Source organism: Mustela lutreola, chromosome 2 (assembly GCF_030435805.1).
Source record: "Mustela lutreola isolate mMusLut2 chromosome 2, mMusLut2.pri, whole genome shotgun sequence".
Lineage (NCBI taxonomy): Eukaryota > Metazoa > Chordata > Mammalia > Carnivora > Mustelidae > Mustela > Mustela lutreola.
Window position 1 is genome coordinate 184,218,431 of NC_081291.1, and position 19,411 is coordinate 184,237,841.

Below are 19,411 nucleotides of genomic sequence, written 5' to 3' on the forward strand. Positions count from 1 at the left end.
TCAGTATGTTTTATTAGAAGGGTATCTGTTTTAAAAAATCAATTGTGTAATTTGGTATTAAGTTCATGGCATTATTGAACTATCAATTTTATTTTTAAAACCAATATAGCCTTTGAGATCGAGGATTTGAGATATCTCTTCAAAGCCAATAAATCATCTGTAAATCAACTGCCCTATAACATAATATTTCTAACAAAATGATTTAATGGGACTACATGTTGGAAGACACTATATTCTGTGGGCTAAAATTTACATAAACATTTCTTTTTTAATGTAGCCACAGTTTAATATTATATTAGACAATCCAAACATCTTGCCTATACAAAAAATTCAAATGATATCAATGATAATGAAACAATGGGTCAAGTTTTCATAAAATCAAACATTTATGCACGCAACTTTCTTCCTGGAAATGGTCACGAGGTTTAAAACAGCAGTGACAATATCATAAGGGAAATGTGATATATAGGTCTCTTAGAAAGCAGCTGTGCAAACAAAGAGAAGGACTTTATGGAAAACCACGACACATTAAGAGACCTGTTGATTACATTGCATGTCTAATTCAAGATATTTTCCTTATAAAATCAAGGACATAGCCCCCAATGGAAAATTTGGTAGGTTATACATTGCCTTCATATTGCTTGATTTGTGTTTTTCACTTAATAGAACACCCTTGCTGTATGAATCTAAAGTGATTAGATTTCAGTAATGCAGATTTTGTTTCAAATGCATTAAACTAGTTAATGCATATACATAACATTTCTATATCTTCATATATTTGACAATACCTTAATGCTAACCATTTTAAGATAAGAATGAAATAGGATATTTTAAAATATCATATTTGGCAAATAACTAGCAATTTAATCTTTCCTAAATTCGAGAGATTAGTTTTCTCATCATGACAACATATCAAAATATAGTCATGATGACAGGTAACATTTAATACTCTGTAATTTACTGCATATAAGCACTGTATAACCTTTTCCTTATTGGAAAATAAGCTTATAGAACTTTTTGAAATAAACTACTATTAATGTCTTCACCTAAATATTCACTAGTTTAGATCATTTTTAAAAAGTTTCTCCATTTAGGATGTCTGGGTGGCTCAGTTGGTTAAGCGACTGCCTTTGGCTCAGGTCATGATCCTGGAGTCCCGGGATGGAGCCCCACATTGGGCTCCCTGCTCAGGGAGTCTGCTCTCCTGCTAACTTCTTTCATGTTCTCTCTCTCTCTGGCTCTCTCTCTCAAATAAATAAATAAATAAATAAATAAAAATCTTTAAAAAAATGTTCTCCATTTAAAAATGAATCTAATTCTTTTATGCCCTTGATTTTATGATTAAAATATTCTTGTCTGAGTTCCAGTGCTGCTCTTTTTTCAGTATTTCTTCAAATAATCCCAGAGGAAAACAAACTCATTATAAACAAATATAAATCAACTTTTCATTCACTTATTTACTAAGTTAATATCTTGTTTTAAAATATACAAATTTGGGGGCACCTGGGTGGCTCAGTGGTTTCAAGCCTCTGCCTTCAGCTCAGGTCATGATCCCAGGGTCCTGGGATCAAGCCACACATCGGGCTCTCTGCTTAGCAAGGAGCCTGCTTCCTTCTCTCTCTCTCTCTCTGCCTGCCTCTCTGCCTAAGTGTGATCACTGTCTGTCAAATAAATAAATAAAATCTTAAAAAATAAAATAAAATATACAAATTTTAAAATTCTTCCTATAGGAAGAATTGATGCTGCAATATTTTCTCTTGAAATCACTGTGACACTACAAAACAATTTTTGTTATATATTTTTCCTAAAACATTATCCTGAAAGTATAAACAGAAATATGATAATTTCTATTTAGACCTTTGATATCACAAATATCTCAGGTCAAGATGATTCCACTACTCCTTTACTATTTTTCTATTCCTTTATTTCCCAAATATTTCTATTCATAGAAAACTGGAGAGTGGCAAATGAAGTAATATCTAAATGATTATGGTGAAATTAATAACAGACTGCGTTTGCTCAGTTCTTGATATATGCATTAACTCTTTTACTACTCTACAACAACCCTTTTCAGACCATATTAACTCCCTTTTTGTGAAGAATAGTGCCCTGGCCCTGCGCATCACACACTAGAGTTGACCTTATGATTGTTCTCTTCAAAGGTGGGTAAAAAAATATACTTTCTGTCTTTCTCTCTGCATATAGAGGCATTTGATTTCTGTTTCTCTATCTTTAAAAGATAAATAACCTTCAGAATCATGGTCTCCTCTCTCTGCCTCTCCCTTGACTGCTGCCAGCATCTGTTTTCAGTCATTCTGTACATACCTTCCAAGACTTTTCTCTTCATCTTCTTGACCTTTTCCTCTGACCCACATCTATGCACCTCTTTTCTCAATTTGCACTCATTTTTCCTAACTCCTCTTTCTAAACCCTTCTTCTATTTCCCATCAAACTCATTGTTTTTATATGCTTCCTCACTTATAATACTATCAAAAATTGCTATGTCAACAATTTTAAGCATTTGAGGTAAAATCCAGATGTTTATATTGAACAACAGTGCCAAACAGCAGACATTTAATATAAACAGTATGTTTACAAATCCTCTTGCACTGAATAGAATATTTTTAACTCCTATAACTAGCCACAGTATTGAATGTATATGAGAAACAAAAAGCACTAAAAATTATTAAATTTTAAAAATCACTCATTATTTTTACAACTTCTTTAGGATGGATTTAAGTGTGCAATTAGTATTTTAGCGTATTTTTTAAAAAGCAAATTTTTACGTATTTCTTTATCTTTTCATACCAAGTTGAAGGATTGCTTATGAAAGCAATTAGATTAGACTATAAGTTTGTTTATATTATAAAAAAAATTGCAGCAAAAAAAATCTCAATTCTTAATTAACTAATCATAATATATGATTATTGATTGTACCCAGATTTCTGTGTATGAAGAAATATAATAAGACTTTTAAAGAACTCACAGTAATCAGGAAAAAGATTATGTAACAGGGTTAAAACAATTTTTATATTTTTGATAAGACAATTTAAAAAAATCACGGTCACTCAATATAATACTAGATGCATCCATGTTGTCACAAACACACACCATATGATTTCACTAATATGTGGGGTCTAAAAACAAAACAAACAAATGGAAAACAAATAGACTTAAATACAGAGAATAAATTAGTGGTTGCCACAAGGAAGGTAGCCAGGGGGATGGACAAAAGAGATGAAGGGGATTAAGAGGTACAAACTTTCAATTATAAAAGAAATTGTCACAGGAGTGAAAAGTACAGCATAGGGAATGTAGTCAATGATACTGTAATAATACATGGTCTTAAATGGTGAGTATATTTATTATGGTGAGCACTGAGTTAATATATAGATTGCAGAATCAGTATGATGTACCCCTGAAACTAACATAATATTGTATGTCAACTATATTTCAATGATTTTTTTTTTAAGTCTAGGTCAAGTATACCAAAATTATAGTTGCAACCGTGTTGTTTTCTAGCTCTATAATCTTGGATAAATTATCTAAATTCTCTAAGTCTTAGTTTTCTCCTCTGTAAAATAAAGAAAATAGTAGTGATTATCTCATATAAAATGTCTCGTGAAGTATATATGATTAATAACTTGTCATTTTTATTATTATAAAATAATTCCCACTGCTTCATTATATAGTTATGTAAATAACTCCTATAAGCTATTACAGTTGATTTGCATTTGGGTGTTCTTGCCTATGGGAACCCATGTTGTTTCCATTAGTTATATAATTATAAGGAAATAAAGCACTGTATGTGTGTGTGAATACTCAAAAGATCTCAGAAGCCAAATGCAAATTAACAGGATCTGAGTGTGTCTGTATGCACATGCGCATGCATGCACATAATGTGTATCTCCTATAAATAGGAGATATGTATATCTTAATCTAGCATGGCAAGTGTATAAGAGATATATGGGTTTCGACCTTCCAATTCTGGTGTTCATTTTTCTGTCTAGCTATTTAATTTTTAAATTTTCCCAAAAACTATATAATTTTTTAAAACCTCACAAATTATTTTTAAAAAAAAAGGGTTTGCCTACTAAGCCTTGTTCCTACTTTTAAGATGGTCTTTTTAAAACTGACATCACTATATTTTATAAAGATGATAAACAAGAAGCTAAACTCTGGTTGTAGAAAATTCCTAGGTAAAAACATAGTTGCATACTAGCATTTCATTCTGATTGGTGTACCTGAAGCATACATTTGGATGAAAATATAAAGTCCACATACAGATAATCAGTTCACAACACAGAAAAAGAAGAACCTACATCTAAATCAAAGCTATTTTATCTAGATGTAACATGATAACTTCACTAAGTATAAGACAATTCTATTTAATTAGGGAGTAAAATTGTGTTTCTCCATCTAAAAGATTATATTCTAATTTATATCAGACTTTTAAAATGTATAGGAATGTTCAACAAAATATCATATTATTGAAACTAAAGAATTGACAAGAAAACACTCCTACTATATAAGGATTTAACCCAGCTTATAATCAATCATGGAAATGCACCATGAAAATTTTTAATTGTTTATTTTTTCTGGTATGACAGATGAAGGAAGAAATAACCCCCAAATCAGTTAATGTAGGAAACCAAGAAATAAATTCCATTTAATCCCCAAGTTTCCTTATTGTTTTTCCCACAGTAATAAAATATATCACTCTGCAGAAGTTAAATTATTTAAGTGGAAATGTAAATTAGGCAAGTTTCAGACACATCTAAGTCTTACAAACCCAAACTATCAATAACAACAAACTTTAATCAGTTTCTCAGCAATAGATAAAAAAATTAAGCAGGGATATCTTCCGAAAGAAAAACGGGTTTACACCTTTCTGATACTGTGTGATTAGTTAACAGAAGTTCCTTTTGGTAATATAACATACTGCTCTTCCCTAACGGACTCATAAACTTCTCTAGGCAACACCTAGTTAAACTGGGCATATATTAAATTGTACTATCCTCTTAATTCACCTTTGAACTCTTGGAACAAGTTATTAAATGAGGCAGCCAAAGTTCCCTTTTGCACCTGCAAATAACAACTGAATCTACAATTAAGGATCATTTCCTCTTTTTTGAAATTCAAATAGTGGCATTAAAACAGAATGTAATACTTTTATCAGCATCTGGTCAGGCTATTTCCTGGCATTTGAGATGAGGTAACAGGATGACTATATAAAAATGTTACATAAAGATGCTGAGATAATCTCTAGGTGACTTCAGAATAGCAGGCAACTTCTAGACATTAGAGTATATGGTATTAAAAACAGACCACACATCTCTAAAGTCACCTTAGAGCGGATTTTTAGTTTGTACATAAAGCAACAACAACAAAAATTCAAAATTAAATCAAATGCTAATATTTAAATTGGATCAAACACATTTTTAGAATATATTTTACTAGAATGCTTGAAGTCCATTATCCAGAAAGATCTAAAATATTTAATGCAGTTTACCCTTTCCCAAACAGATGTATACACCTTCCTTATGCCCACTGCCATACACATATTCCCAGAGCAGTTCCCATGTCTTATCTGCCAGAGTTCTAGACTTTTCAAAAGCCTCTCCCACACAACTCCTTTTTGAAACCTGAAGATTATGTTTAGTAGCTGTATTAATCTATTTTGTGTTACTAACTATTCCATTTTTATCACCACAACTCTTCGAGCTTATCTGAAAAGTATCTGATCCTTACTCTAACTAATAGTTTTCCAAATTTTATCATTTTACTGAAAGGGCTCTTTGTCACTACATTTCCTGCATTCCCATTTCCCTGAATTTGAAATCCAAAATGTGGTAAACTATTAACAATATACTAAATTTGCAATACTGCTATACATTTTATGGCATAAAACGTATTTTATACCTTTCACAAATTTTAGAGATAGAAGAAGTCTCAACTGTTTACTCCAAACGTGTCATCTATGGATGAGGAAACTGAACTCAAGGAGACTAAATGACTTCTTAAGATCATCTAGCTAGTTAATGAAACCAGGACTTCCCAACACTACCCTAAATCATAGTTACCCTGTTATCTCTCCAAACTGTCCCAGTTTGGAAAACAAATCATTAGGCCACTCAACTTAATGTAAACTAGAGGTCAGTCTTTAGTTTTTAAAGTTTCTCATCTCACCCTAAACTAAAATTTTTTAAGCACTAGATCCTGGTGCACATGCAATTATTGGTAGTGCTAACTCTGCTTTGTAAAAGTACTTAAATCAACCTGTAAAAAATATAAGAACTATTACAGAACAATGTGTGCTACCAAATTATTTTTGAACTCTAAGTTTATTCTATAGACCTCAAAATAAATTTTAAAAAATAATAAATCAGTGTAGAAACACAGGGGCACAGTTCCAAAGTGTCTGTATTCAGTTTATTGGTAAAACATCATGTTACTCAACAGATACACAGTAATAGTGGTTTCGGTGGAAAGAAAGTCAAAGAAAAGTGGGACATGTAAAATTCTTAGAAACTGGAAGAGGATAGAGAGGGTGGCTATTAGAAAAGATTCCATGGGATAGATGCCATATTTGTACAAGGCCTTGAAAGGGGCACAATTTCAAAGGCCAGAACACTGGAGAGGAAGTCAGAGCAAGAGGGAAAGCACAAACACCGCTTAGAGAATAATGAAATGATTTGAGGCAGGTGGAGGAAGAAATGAGGGTTATGGGAGTTGTGAGATGGGAGTCTGGGGCAATACAAAGGAATGTGGATGTATGGACATCATTTTATGTAAACTAGTAGCTGGGAGAAGCTGGTAAAAGTTTCAGAGAAATTGACAATAAATACATCTTTGAGAGAATCTGGTAAGTTTATAGATTTACAGTAGAAATTATTCTAGACAATTGCTGAAACTCTAGCTGTGAAGTAGAGAGAGAAATGCTATGCCAGAATCAATAAGAACATGAATACAGAAATTAGTTAGATCTGGGTTTGAAATAGGCTCTGCCATTCACTGAGTGTTTTTTGTGGGTTTTTTTGTTTTTGTTTTTTGGTTTTTTTTAAAGATTTTATCCATTTATTTGACAGACAGAGATCACAAGTAGGCAGAGAGGCAGGCAGAGAAAAAGAAAGGGAAGCAGGCTCCCCGCTGAGCAGAGAGCCCACTGTGGGGACCCAATCCCAGGACACAGGGATCATGACCTGACCCAAAGGCAGAAGCTTAACTCACTGAGCCACCCATGCGCTCCTCACTGAGTGTTTTGAATACTTTTCTTATTCTTTACAAATTCCTTTCTAGATTTCACCTTTGTAATCTAAGAAGATTAATAGGGAAGTCAATGTTATAACGATAAGTGAAAGTCAACATATTTAGCTCAGGACCTAGAAAACAGTAAGGACTTAATAACTGTTAAATGTTTTTTAAAAACATTATTAAAGAAGCAAATAATGGTGGTAACCCATTTTTAACACTCATCTAAGATAAATAATAAATCAATTCTTTATAATAATAATTGAACTTGATTTTGTTTTTATGTTAAGATTCTTAAAACACTTCAGGATTTCTGGTATCAGGAAATTATTTTGACTTAGAAGAAACTGAAAATTTATAATTTTGCTAATATAATATAAAGTCTGTATACAATATGAATAAGATTAAAGGTGTTTAAGAACAGTTTTATAATAATATTATGATTGAAGAATTCCTTCTTGGCCCATAATCATGAAGGTATTGCACAATTTTCTAGTTCCTGCTAAACTCCAGTTGAACTTGAAATATAGTAGCTTCTATTTAACTGAGGGCAGTATGCCATGAATTCTGAAACATCTGCCATTAATTGAGCAAGATCATTAATGGGATTTCAATTTGTTCTCTGTTAATGGTCCTCCAATGAGATAAATTCTTAGGTCCCTCAAAGCGGGCTGTAATCTTGGAAGAGATAGACAGATAGCAGGCAGAGACTGTGCTGCCATTAACATTATATTACTTAGACACCAAATAGAAAAATGGAAAATTAAACTAGTATGAAAAAACTAAACTTGGCATTTACTTACAATTTTGAAAGAGAATATTTATGGCCTGATAATAAAAAGGCACCAATCATTTTTTACTCTAATTATTACATTTATTAAACCGAACAGTAGATTTCAAATAAATAAGGACTAAAGTTTTACATTTAAGCACATTGGACTTCATTACAATCTAGAGTTTTTTCCTGATCATAAACACTAAGAATTTTGACTGGAAGACAGTGTTACTCATGCTTTTGTATTAAAAATTCTAGAAACAGACACAATTACAAACAGATTTGCTCCCAAATTTTAAATACTGATGGTACACCAAGAACTCTAGTTTGTTTGTTTTCTTGTTGCTGCAGTGCAATAGGTAACTACCCAGCAAACTGACACCTCAAAATTCATGGGTTGTCAGGACCATACGAGGATTTTCCTTCTTCCTGAATGATCAGATAGCATTTGCAGGAGATAGAGTTCATCAGCTTCAAACAGGCCAATGTTGTTTTAATTATTTTAATTGTGAACTTATGTAGTATTTCTTTCTTTTTAAAAGTTTGTACATTTTTGTATTTTATAATTAAATTTAGTTTTTGTTTAAATTTCATGAGAGGATTATGTTTAATGAAAAAGCCATTTTGTTAACATGATATAACTCAACCATCAGTTTGACTATGAAATGTGGCCAGAAGTGCTTTTTGGATCAAAAGATGTTTTTTAAGGAAAAAAAAAAAAAGGTCATTTATACCCTTTTTCAATTCATATCAGCTTCTCTGAATCCTAAAGTTATCCTGCTGGTATGTCACTCGACCTCTCTATTTTGGAATCTCCCTTAATGATCTTGACTTTTTAAATTTCATTTAATCCAGCATTTCAGTGCAGAATAACCGATTAACCTTTCATTCTTTTAAATGTTACCACTTAAAATTCAGAAGATATTTGGCATCTAGTAATGCATATTATGCAAAGTGATAAAGTGTTTACAAGGTTTAAATATAATGTTTCCACCTTGCTCATTGGGGTAAAGTGATTCAGATTATAAGAACCATTGTGCAGTAAACACCATTGTCTTTTTTCTTTTCTCTGTCATTTCCTTCTTTTTTCTTCTATCTGCTTCTCCCTCCTTCTCTTTCACCCTCTCTTTGATGTATATATCACATGCGTAATAAAATTTACCTCAAAAATTCTTCTATCAGCTACAAGTTTTGAGGTATTCTGCTGATTCAGACCTACAATTTTTAAGAACCAGATTTTTTTCACTTAGTGCTTTGGGTAAGAGAATATCCACAATAAGTTACTATGAACCCTTGCCACATGATAAAGAAATTTCAACTGTGTCTATGCAGTACTGCATGTGCTTTGACAGTCCTCAGGATATTTTTTAAAGCTGCAAGCAACAGAAAATCCAACTTTTCTGGTTAACAAATGAAAGAATATTTCATAGAGCATTAAATCCAGAGGGGTAATGGATTCTGAGTGGGGGTAACATCTACTTCTCTATAAACTTATGAATTGACTCATTCTCCCTGTATTGGCTTATCCTCATTTTAGTTGCTAAATAATTTTATGTTTCATATTCTTAGCATCTCATCTGGGCACACAAGAAGATATTCAGAGATAGTCAAGGCAACCTTTTTCTCTTCTGTCTCTTTCTTGAGAATTGTTACATTCTTCCAAAAGCATATCAGTGAACTTCATCTCTCATCTCATCAGCCAGAATCAAATCACTTGTCCATTACTAAATGAACTGCTGGCCAGAAAGCTGGGATTACTAAAATAGACTTAAATATTCAATTTGGAACCCCTGGAGTTGAAAAATAATAGGTTGGGACACTTAGCCAGAGAAAGGAGGGATGGATACCTCGCCAATATTGGGGTTATTTAACAGTATTCATTAAGAAGTGGGAAGTGGGGACGCCTGGGTGGCTCAGTTGGTTGAGCAGCTGCCTTCGGCTCAGGTCATGATCCCAGCGTCCTGGGATGGAGTCCCACATCGGGCTCCTTGCTCGGCGGGGAGCCTGCTTCTCCCTCTGCCTCTGCCTGCCATTCTGTCTGCCTCTCTGCTCGCTCTCTCTCCCCCTCTCTCTGATAAATAAATAAAATCTTAAAAAAAAAAAAAAAAAGAAGTGGGAAGTGAGGTAGGATGGATACTACAGGCAAACAACAGAACTTACTTGGAATTCTGCTTTCTGAAGAGATCCCTCCTTCCCATTAACCTCCATGGACCCTGATATCTGCTACAGTGACACTTAAGATGGGGACTCAAGAACTCTGACAGTCCTTTTCCTCTTAGGTGGAGTTTAGGGACACTGAATTCACCTTAAAGATTGAACTTTTGAGACGATCATCAGTCAGCTTTGGGGTTTCTTTGACAATATAAAAATTCATAAATATCTTAGCAGGTTTTGGTTTTCCCCTAATTCCATGACCTAATATCTGTATTCAGAGTGATTGTCATAGTTTTGAATCTTTAAATTTCTGTGCCCTGTCAGACCCAAGCTTGTGAGAGGGCTCCTCTCCCTGAGTCTGTGCCTTGAAGGAACTGTAAAAAGCAGCTTTGAGGAGAGAGCCATCACCTATCACCTGTTTTTGTCTTATAACTCTTTTTTTCCACAGTAACCCTGACTGTTCTTTTTTCAAAGAAGAGAATAATTAAGAGAAGATGTTTGGTAGAAACCTGGCAAGTTAGGACTGTTTTCCTCCAGCTAATGTTATCTCCATCTTTACCTACCCTAACTTCAGCTTGGAGAAATCAGTTTTCCTTTCTTACAGGTTATGCTGTAGTACAAAGAAAAAATTAAATTTAATTAAAAATTAAATCATTACCTTTTATTGATAAGATTCAAGACAGTTTATTTTTTTACTTTATTGATTTTTGTCCCAAATGAGTTTGCACATATTTTAACATTTTTATTCTTTATATATTAAATTTCAGAGAGATAATAGATAGGTTTCATATTTTCTCTTCCCTCCTATAGGTATTATATATGTAATTTAATTAATTTGAGTTAAACAGAAATCAACTGACAGATGAAATTAGACAAATTACTAAACCTTAGATAAATATTTTTCTTGGTAATAAAAATCCTTTCCTAAAGCCATCTTCTGAATTTGAAAATTGAGAAAATATTAAATGGTTGGGGTCACTAGTGTGTGATTTTTTTAAGGCATATGTTTTGTAAATGACCATAGCATTATTTTTTAGTAAAAATAAGAGAAAGTAATCCATAAAAAATTAGACATCTTAATTGTATAAAAAATAAACTATTTTTAATAAAAACACAAAAATTTTAGAGAAACTGTAAGATAAGTGTTGTATTATAATTAAAGTGCCTTATCAAAACAGCATACTTTTAGAGGAAGAGTCACCAGCACATTATAGAGAAATGAATAGAAACCTTATCTATTAAAACTTTAAAGATATTTTATATGAATTATAGTACGTATTGTCCCTCCTGAATCATCTAATCAATACATAATTGCTTTATTTTTCTAATAGCATGCTACGTACTTATTTGTTTCACTTCAGGAACATTTTTTAGTACTTTATCTTTCCCAGAATACCAACTGATTTTCATTTTTCTTATTAGTAGAAAACACATGTCTACAATTCATCAAGCATTTCTGGGGCCTATTCCTAAAATTTGTGTAGAGTTTCCTAACTTTATTCAAAAACTTCAGACTTCATATTAGGAGTTGGAACGATTCATTAAAAGTTTGTTGCATTTGCTATTATCTTGGAATTTTATGTATTATATTCTTGAATAACTTCTACTAATTCCTTTAGCCCAATCACTTATTTTTCTCAAATTATTTTGGTAGAGTGCCTCTTTAAATAATTTTTTCTAAAATTTGAAGTCCTAGCTTTATTATCTCCTACTATTCAGTATTACTGAAATTCTAAATAGACTTCTAAATAAAGTCATTGCTCTGTTTAGAATTAAAGCTCTTCTTTTTCTGGAAGCTTTTGGATTTTCACTGAACGCTTGGAAGTGTGAAACATCACTATTATATGGCTAAGGTATGTGTGTGGGGGGAGGGTGAGTATGATTTTATGTATGTGAGGTTATTTCCCTCAAGTCACTGCTGTTTTGTTTCTTGGGTTGCTCCTTTCCATTAGATTGGCTCTTCTAAAAATTGGAAAATTCTCTTATATTTAGTCTCCTCAATGGCTTTATTCTGTCCTTCTGAAATTCTTACTAGTCTAATATTGGAGCCTCTATATTCCTACCTTTTCGATGTCTTTGTCCCTCCTCTTTATGCTGGTATATTTTCTCAAATTTATTCATTTCTCTTCTTGATAATTAATAGATATTTTAGCCCTTCTATTGAATGTGACTCTTCTGCAAAATCCTTTTTTTTTTTTTTTTTTTTACTTAATTTTTAGGTGCACTATCTTGTTATAGGAGAGATATATATGTATACATACGTATCGCAGCCCTTTCTTGTTGGGACGTACAATATCCTCTTGAACTTCTCTTACAGGAATAGTTAGCTCTAGTTAGAAGGTTCAGTGCTGAGCAGGAAGGAGTTCTTCTAATTCTTCACTGCAAAATTAGTCTGGCATATAAAATAGAATATCAAGATGTCAAACTGCCACCTGTGGTATAAAAATTTTTTAGAAAATGCACCTAGGAAGGAAGGAAGGAGTTTTTAGAGGCTTAATTAGAAGAATGTTGAGCTATCTAAAGAGATTGGTGAATTTAAAAACCTTCCATAAAGACCTACTATAACGTTACAAGCTTTAGCCCAGCTCTCCCATCTGAAACCAAAAGGGAAAGAAACACTATCTTGTTCAGAGAACCAGCTATAGGGGTGCCTGGGTAACTCAGTTGTTAAGCATCTTCCTTTGGCTCAGGTCATGATCCCAGAGTCCTGGGATCGGCCTGCATCAGGGCCCTCCATCAGGCCCCGCATTAGGCCCCCTGCTCAGCAAGAAGCCTGCTTCTCCCTCTCCTACTCCCCCTGCTTGTGTGCTATCTCTCGCTGTCTCTCTCTCCATCAAATAAAATCTTAAAAAAAAAAAAAAAAAAAGGGAGAGCCTGCCAGCTATTTAGCGACAATGAATATCAGATAATTTTTAGGTTTGCAAATTAGTTATCTGCCCAAGATTAAAGTTAGTGTAGGCCAAGTTACAGTAATAAAAAGTATAGCAGGAAATAATAGCAGGAAAGGGAAGAGCCAGTAAAATAGAAAAAGGAACCCTCACCTGGCGTTTCCCAGGGACTTTCTATTGGCTTCTTCAAACGTTCTGCAGGGCACTGCCTGCTTAAGAAAGTAAATAACATCAAAATGAAGACCCACGTCTAAAGATGGAGCTTAGAGGCCCATCTCCCTGTCTCACTCCCCAGGCTCATTGTAGAAATATACAGAAGCTAAGAGACATGAGGATAAGCTAAGTGCTGAAGCTCGTGCTTCAAACTTTCTAGGTGATGACTATATTTGGACAGAGCTCTAGTGCTGGTTATCAACCACTGGCCCATGGAAAAAAAGATGCAAATAAAGAACATACTGGAGACTGTTAAAAGAACTGTTATGAATGGAACCCCAAATCTAAAATACAGGCCCTATATTTGCAAACCTCTAACAGATATTCTCACCCAAATGGAAGTAGAGAGTACCACACTTAAAACTACAGAAGAGCTAATTATTTTATAGATTGCTTAAATGCATACAAATATACAGAAGTCCCCCCTCACCGCATTTTGCTTTCCACAGTTACCTTTGGTCAACCAGTCTAGGAGCAGATGATCCTCCTTCTGACACATGGCCAGGTCAATAACCTAATGTTATGTCACAATGCCTATCTTAACATCATTCACCTCAACCCATTTCATTGAGTAGGCATTTATCATATCACATCCTCACTAAAAGAAGGGTGAGTACAACACAATAAAACATTTTGAGAGAGATACCACATTTATGTAACTTTTTTTTTAAGATTTTTTATTTATTTATTTGACAGAGAGAGATCACAAGTAGGTAGAGAGGCAGGCAGAGAGAGAGAGAGAGAGGAGGAAACAGGCTCCCTGCTGAGCAGAGAGCCCGACGCGGGACTCGATCCCAGGACCCTGAGATCACGACCTGAGCCAAAGGCAGCAGCCTAACCCACTAAGCCACTCAGGCGCCCCATTTATGTAACTTTTACTGTAGCATATTCTTATAATCGTGCTATTTTATTATTATTGTTAATTCTTACTGTACCTAAGCTATAATTAAATTTTATCACAGGTATGCATATATAGGAAAAACCATACCATATATAGGGCTTGGTACTATCTGTGGTTTGAGGTATCTATTGGGCGTCTTGAAATGTATTTCCCCATAGATAAGGAGGGAACTTATAACAACAACTTATTGTTGTTAGACAATCATGTACCAGCTAATCTAGAAAAATAAATGCAGATAAGAAAATGGAAACAAGCTAGGAACATCTAATCTAATCATTTTGTTTTAGAGATGAGGCTGCTAAGTCTCATTTGATTATGTTCTTTGCCAAATGTAATATAGCTCCTTGGTGGTATATGCAGCCTTCAGAACTTTTTGTCTGATTTCCGATGTGGTTTTATACTATACTATTTCCAATAAATCCACCATCTATCCCTCTTTACCTATATGGACTAGTGTATAATAAACTAAGAATGACTTTGAGATCTTGTTACAGTGCAAAATCTGGTCCACAAAGTCTGGAGAAGGGTCTGAGGATCTGCATTTTCATCTAGCCCTCAGTTACTGTTGATGCTGTTGTCCCTGGACCCATATTAAGTAGCAATACTATGGCATGTTCATTCTTCCTAGTACTTCCACACATACTAGTACTTTTGACATAGACACTTAGAGAGTTGTTTTAACTCTACCCACTAGGGCAACATTTATTACATTTATGATAACTAACAAATATACAGTGATCTTAATTCAAAAAAATGCATAAGCAAGTTTTAAAATATTCATGATTTTCTTGGTTCTGCATAAATACCAAGAAACAATTTAGTAATTCTTTTGTGTTTGTTTGTTTTATAGGAAAGAACTCTTTCATTTAAAAATAGGTGTCTATTATGTGAAAACATTTAGAATGTTTATGAAACTTAAGCTCATTAATTCTTGGTTCCCTTGCAGCAACTAACAAGTTGCCCACACACTGTGTGTCCAGAATAAATGAGTATTTAGTGAATGCATCATTTATTTCTCAAGATTTCGGCTTCTTCATGGAGTAAAATAGAGACTATTAAATTTGCTTAAATATATGCTGGCTAATTGAACATAATAATAATTTAAAAATTGACTTTATTAAAAAAAATACATAGATAAATTTGCTTACCACCCTATTATAACATCATAACAAGGGGAATGAAAGTCTGAAGATTAGAGACATAGGTGGGAGTTCTACCAAGTAATCTTGTTGGAAAAGCAAACTCTTTTAGCATCTAAATAATAATCTGTAAAACAACAATGATTTCAGTATCAAATGTCATAAGGAATATGTCAGTGTATTTTAAAAATTAAAGCGTTATACAAATGCTTATTACATTACTACTACAACTTCCACTGCTGCTACTACCACTACTGGTACTAGCATTACTGATATTTTGTACCTATTAAGTAACTATGTCTGTCACCTACACTACTTAACTCAAATAACATTATTATAAAAAAATATTTTTTACAGTCAAGTTTGTATATTATTATAAAAAGAACAAGAAAACGGAACTGAAGAAATAGAGTCGATTCCAGTTCATATTTAGGATAGGATAATGGGGATATAAATAAACAAATCTAATTCCAAAAATTAAAAATTAAAGATTCAAAGTATAACATGTTAATTATATCTATTTATTTTCATTACTTATTTAGGTTTAGAACCATCTTAACATTTGGAAAGAAAGAAGAGCGTATCTTGGTTTAGTTTTAACCCATCGTGATGCAAAAAAGAAAAAAGAAGCATTGATTTGTCAATGTTAAATGCCATACAGAGCTAATTACATTTGATTTAAACAGTAATTACAAAGTATTTTTGAAAAAATAAACTTTGTCATGTATGTTTTAATACAGCCATTGCTAATCTGCAGAAAATGTTATTTTTTATTATGCTTATGTGGTATATAACTTTTCTTAGTTATGATTCTGAAAATAGAGTAAAATATCTGAAATCAAATGTTAATGATGTACCTCTCTGTATAAAGATTTTTATAAAAATTTTCTGCTGTCTCTTCAGAGTTATTCTAAAAAAATTAAAACTAACAAGGATTTGCAACTCGACAATCTGCATTTGTGTGTATCTCTTTTTTTTCTAAGATTTTGATTTATTTATTTGACAGACACAGAGAGAGAGGGAGCACAATCAGGGGGAGTGGGAGAGGGAAAAGCAGGCTTCCTGCCAAGCAAGGAACCTAATGTGGGGTTCCATTCCAGGACCCCGGGATCATGACCTGAGCTAAAGGCAGACACTTAATGATTGAGTCACCCAGGTGCCCTATGTCTTTTTAGGTACTCATTCTTTAAGCTGGAAACCTTTTCAAATCTCCAACTCTTACATAACTTGTTCCTTAAAAAGTTACATCATTACACTTCTTTAAGTTTATGTTAGAGGATTTTCACATGCAGAAAAAAAGTTTTGTTAAAGACTATGGCTGGAAATAAGTAATTCATGAAGGTATAACTGGTAAACTGGTAAACATAACTGTTTCATACACTAAACCCAGGAAGCCATGGTCCAATAATTGCATGTTCCTTAATTGAGAAGAGTTCAAATATAAATATTAACACTTGATGAGTGACTTTTACAGACATAGGCATCTATCCATGTAAAGCCAATGGCAGAATTTGCATACTTTGGGATAATGATATTAAGTAAATGATGGAAGTTCTCCTAGTAATGTTCTGACACACCATTAAATTGTTATTCTTTAAAGCACTTATCATGGGGCACCTGGGTGGCTCAAAGGGTTAGGTCTCTGCCTTCAGCTCAGGTCATGATCTCAGGGTCCTGGGATCGAGTCCCACATTGGGCTCTTTGCTCAGCGGGGAGCCTGCTTCCCCCTCTCTCTCTGCCTGTCTCACTGCCTAGTTGTGATCTCTCTCTCTGTCAAATAAATAAATAAAATCTTTTAAAAAATAAAAAAAAATAAAGCACTTATCACTAAAGTTAGAATTTTTAGTTTAGTTTTTTTTTTTTTTTAACTGTATCCCTGAAGTACAATGTCCTTTTTGAGTTGCCCTTAGATGTCTTCAAGAAGAGTAAAATATTAACTTTGTACAATATCATATTATATCAGACAGGAAAGTCTTCTCCCTACCAGAAGAGCCCTACTAGGGCTCACCATGGTTATTCCTATAGAATATGCCACATGAACACGTAGTCCAAAATGTTATAGCAATTTAGACAGAAAAAGATATTTCAGAGAATATCCTTCTTATAAGGATTATGAACTCAGCAAACATTCATTTAACTAAACATGAAGGTCAATCCATAGAAAAAGCTAGGCCTGGAACCAACTTTGGAAGTAGGGACAAGTAAGAGCTGAAATTCTCTGCATAAAGGATGAGTAAGAATTTAAAGGAAGAGGTAAGCAAATATATCAGAGTTGAAATGAGGACTGAAGAGCCATCACAATGGTGACAGTAGCCAGGCCCATGCACACTAGTAAAGCCAATAAGAAGTCCCCCATATTAAATAGTCAAAAGGATGTCAACAGCAAATATTCTAATATATGATTTTTAGTTTCTTTATGTGTTTTTTCTTTATTTCTTTTTCTATTATTTCTTTTTTTTTTCTTTATTTGTGAATTATGTGTGTAATATTTTTCCCTGAGAAGAAATACAAATTCTCAGGGTGCCTGGGTGGCTCAGTGGGTTAAGCCTCTGCCTTCAGCTCAGGTCATGATCCCAGGGCCCTGGGATCTAGCCCTGCATCGGGCTCTCTCCTCAGCAGGAAGCCTGCTTCCTCCTCTCTCTCTGCCTGCCTCTCTGCCTATCAGCCTACTTGTAATCTCTGTCAAACAAATAAATAAAATCTTTTAAAAAAAAAAAAGAAATACAAACTCTCTGATATAAATAAAATTCTAATACATGCAAAATTCATTTTATAGCTAATTTGGCCAAGGGAATAGTGGATGGGCAGAATATAAGCAATAAAGTAAAAATTCCAAGATAGTAGCAAAATACAAGAATTTAGTGGAGGTGGAAAATAAAAATGACAAAGAGAATCCTTGAAAATGTTCATAGGATATTCCACAGGGAAATGAAAATTCCTCTTAAGTTTACGTGGAATATAAGTGGTATGCTCATCTAAATTTTGAGTTCGACACTATTTCAGATTTTGAGAAATATAAAGTCCCTCCCAGAATTAACATTTTATTGTGACAGAGTAATGGGAATCCACAGAAATAAATCTATCCAATACTGTCTGTGCTATAAATAAATAAAAAAATAAATGGCATTCAGATTGTAAGGAAAATGGGAAAACTGTCTTTACACACCAAAAATATCCTGTATATAGACATCCCGAGGAATTCATAATAAACCTAGTAAACTAATAAGTTTAGTGAGTATACAGGATATAAGATCAATATAAAAATCAACTGTATTTCCATATTATAGCAATGATCAGAAAATGAAATCAAGAAACAATTCCATAATAACATCATAAAAGAATAAAGCATGTAGAGATCAATTCAATAGGAAATGGGTAAAAATTGTACACTGAGAAGTATAAAGCACTGGAAAATACAAGACCAAAATAAATGAGGACACATTTTGGGATGATTGGGTGGTTCAGTCGATTAAGCTACTGCCTTTGGCTCAGGTCAGGATCCTGGAGTCCCAGTCTCTCAGCTCAGCAGCGTGTCTGCTTCTTCCTCTGCTTCTCTCTCTGACTCTTCCCACTCTTCTGCACTCTCTCATTCTTTCTCTCTCAAATAAAAAAATAAAATTTAAAAAAAAAAAAAAGAACCTACATCTAATTTAAAAAAAAAAAATCAGGACACATTTCACATTCATGGATTGAAAGATTCAGTATCTATTCTCTTCAGGATGGCAACTGCCTCCAATTGATCTATCAGTTCAATGCACTCCCTATAAAAACCAACTTCTTTCTTATTTCCCACTGTAAATTTAAAGTCAACATCTATAGAAAGAGATTCTCTCAGTGAAATCTGGGCTCCTTCTACAGCAACTAGAGTTGACTTTGCTGCCTCCTCTCCTCAAAGATTATTCTAACAAAAATATTCTCACTTAACATGTCCAGAGTATAAGGAGTCAAATGGACATATAAAACTATTTTATTACTATTATTTCTCAAAACTGAGAAAACATGAATACTCTAGAATAACACGTCTACTACAACAGCTTATGCATGCCTCATGCACTGTGATTTCAGAAGACAAGACAGTCTTCCCAGCTCT

The 19,411-nt window shown here is 33.5% G+C and overlaps 1 protein-coding gene across 5 annotated transcripts in view; it reads right to left on the reverse strand.

The window, feature by feature from the left end:
* Nucleotides 1-19,411, reverse strand: part of CSNKA2IP (casein kinase 2 subunit alpha' interacting protein) — a 121,666-nt gene that overhangs the window by 24,638 nt on the left and 77,617 nt on the right. For 4 of the 5 annotated variants that reach the window (XM_059164423.1, XM_059164422.1, XM_059164421.1 and 1 more), the window contains one exon: nt 12,442-12,572. The gene's annotated coding sequence lies outside the window, so the exon portion shown is untranslated. Of the gene's footprint in view, nt 1-12,441; nt 12,573-13,221; nt 13,278-19,411 lie in introns of all 5 variants that reach the window. The other variant, XM_059164419.1, reaches the window with a different exon arrangement.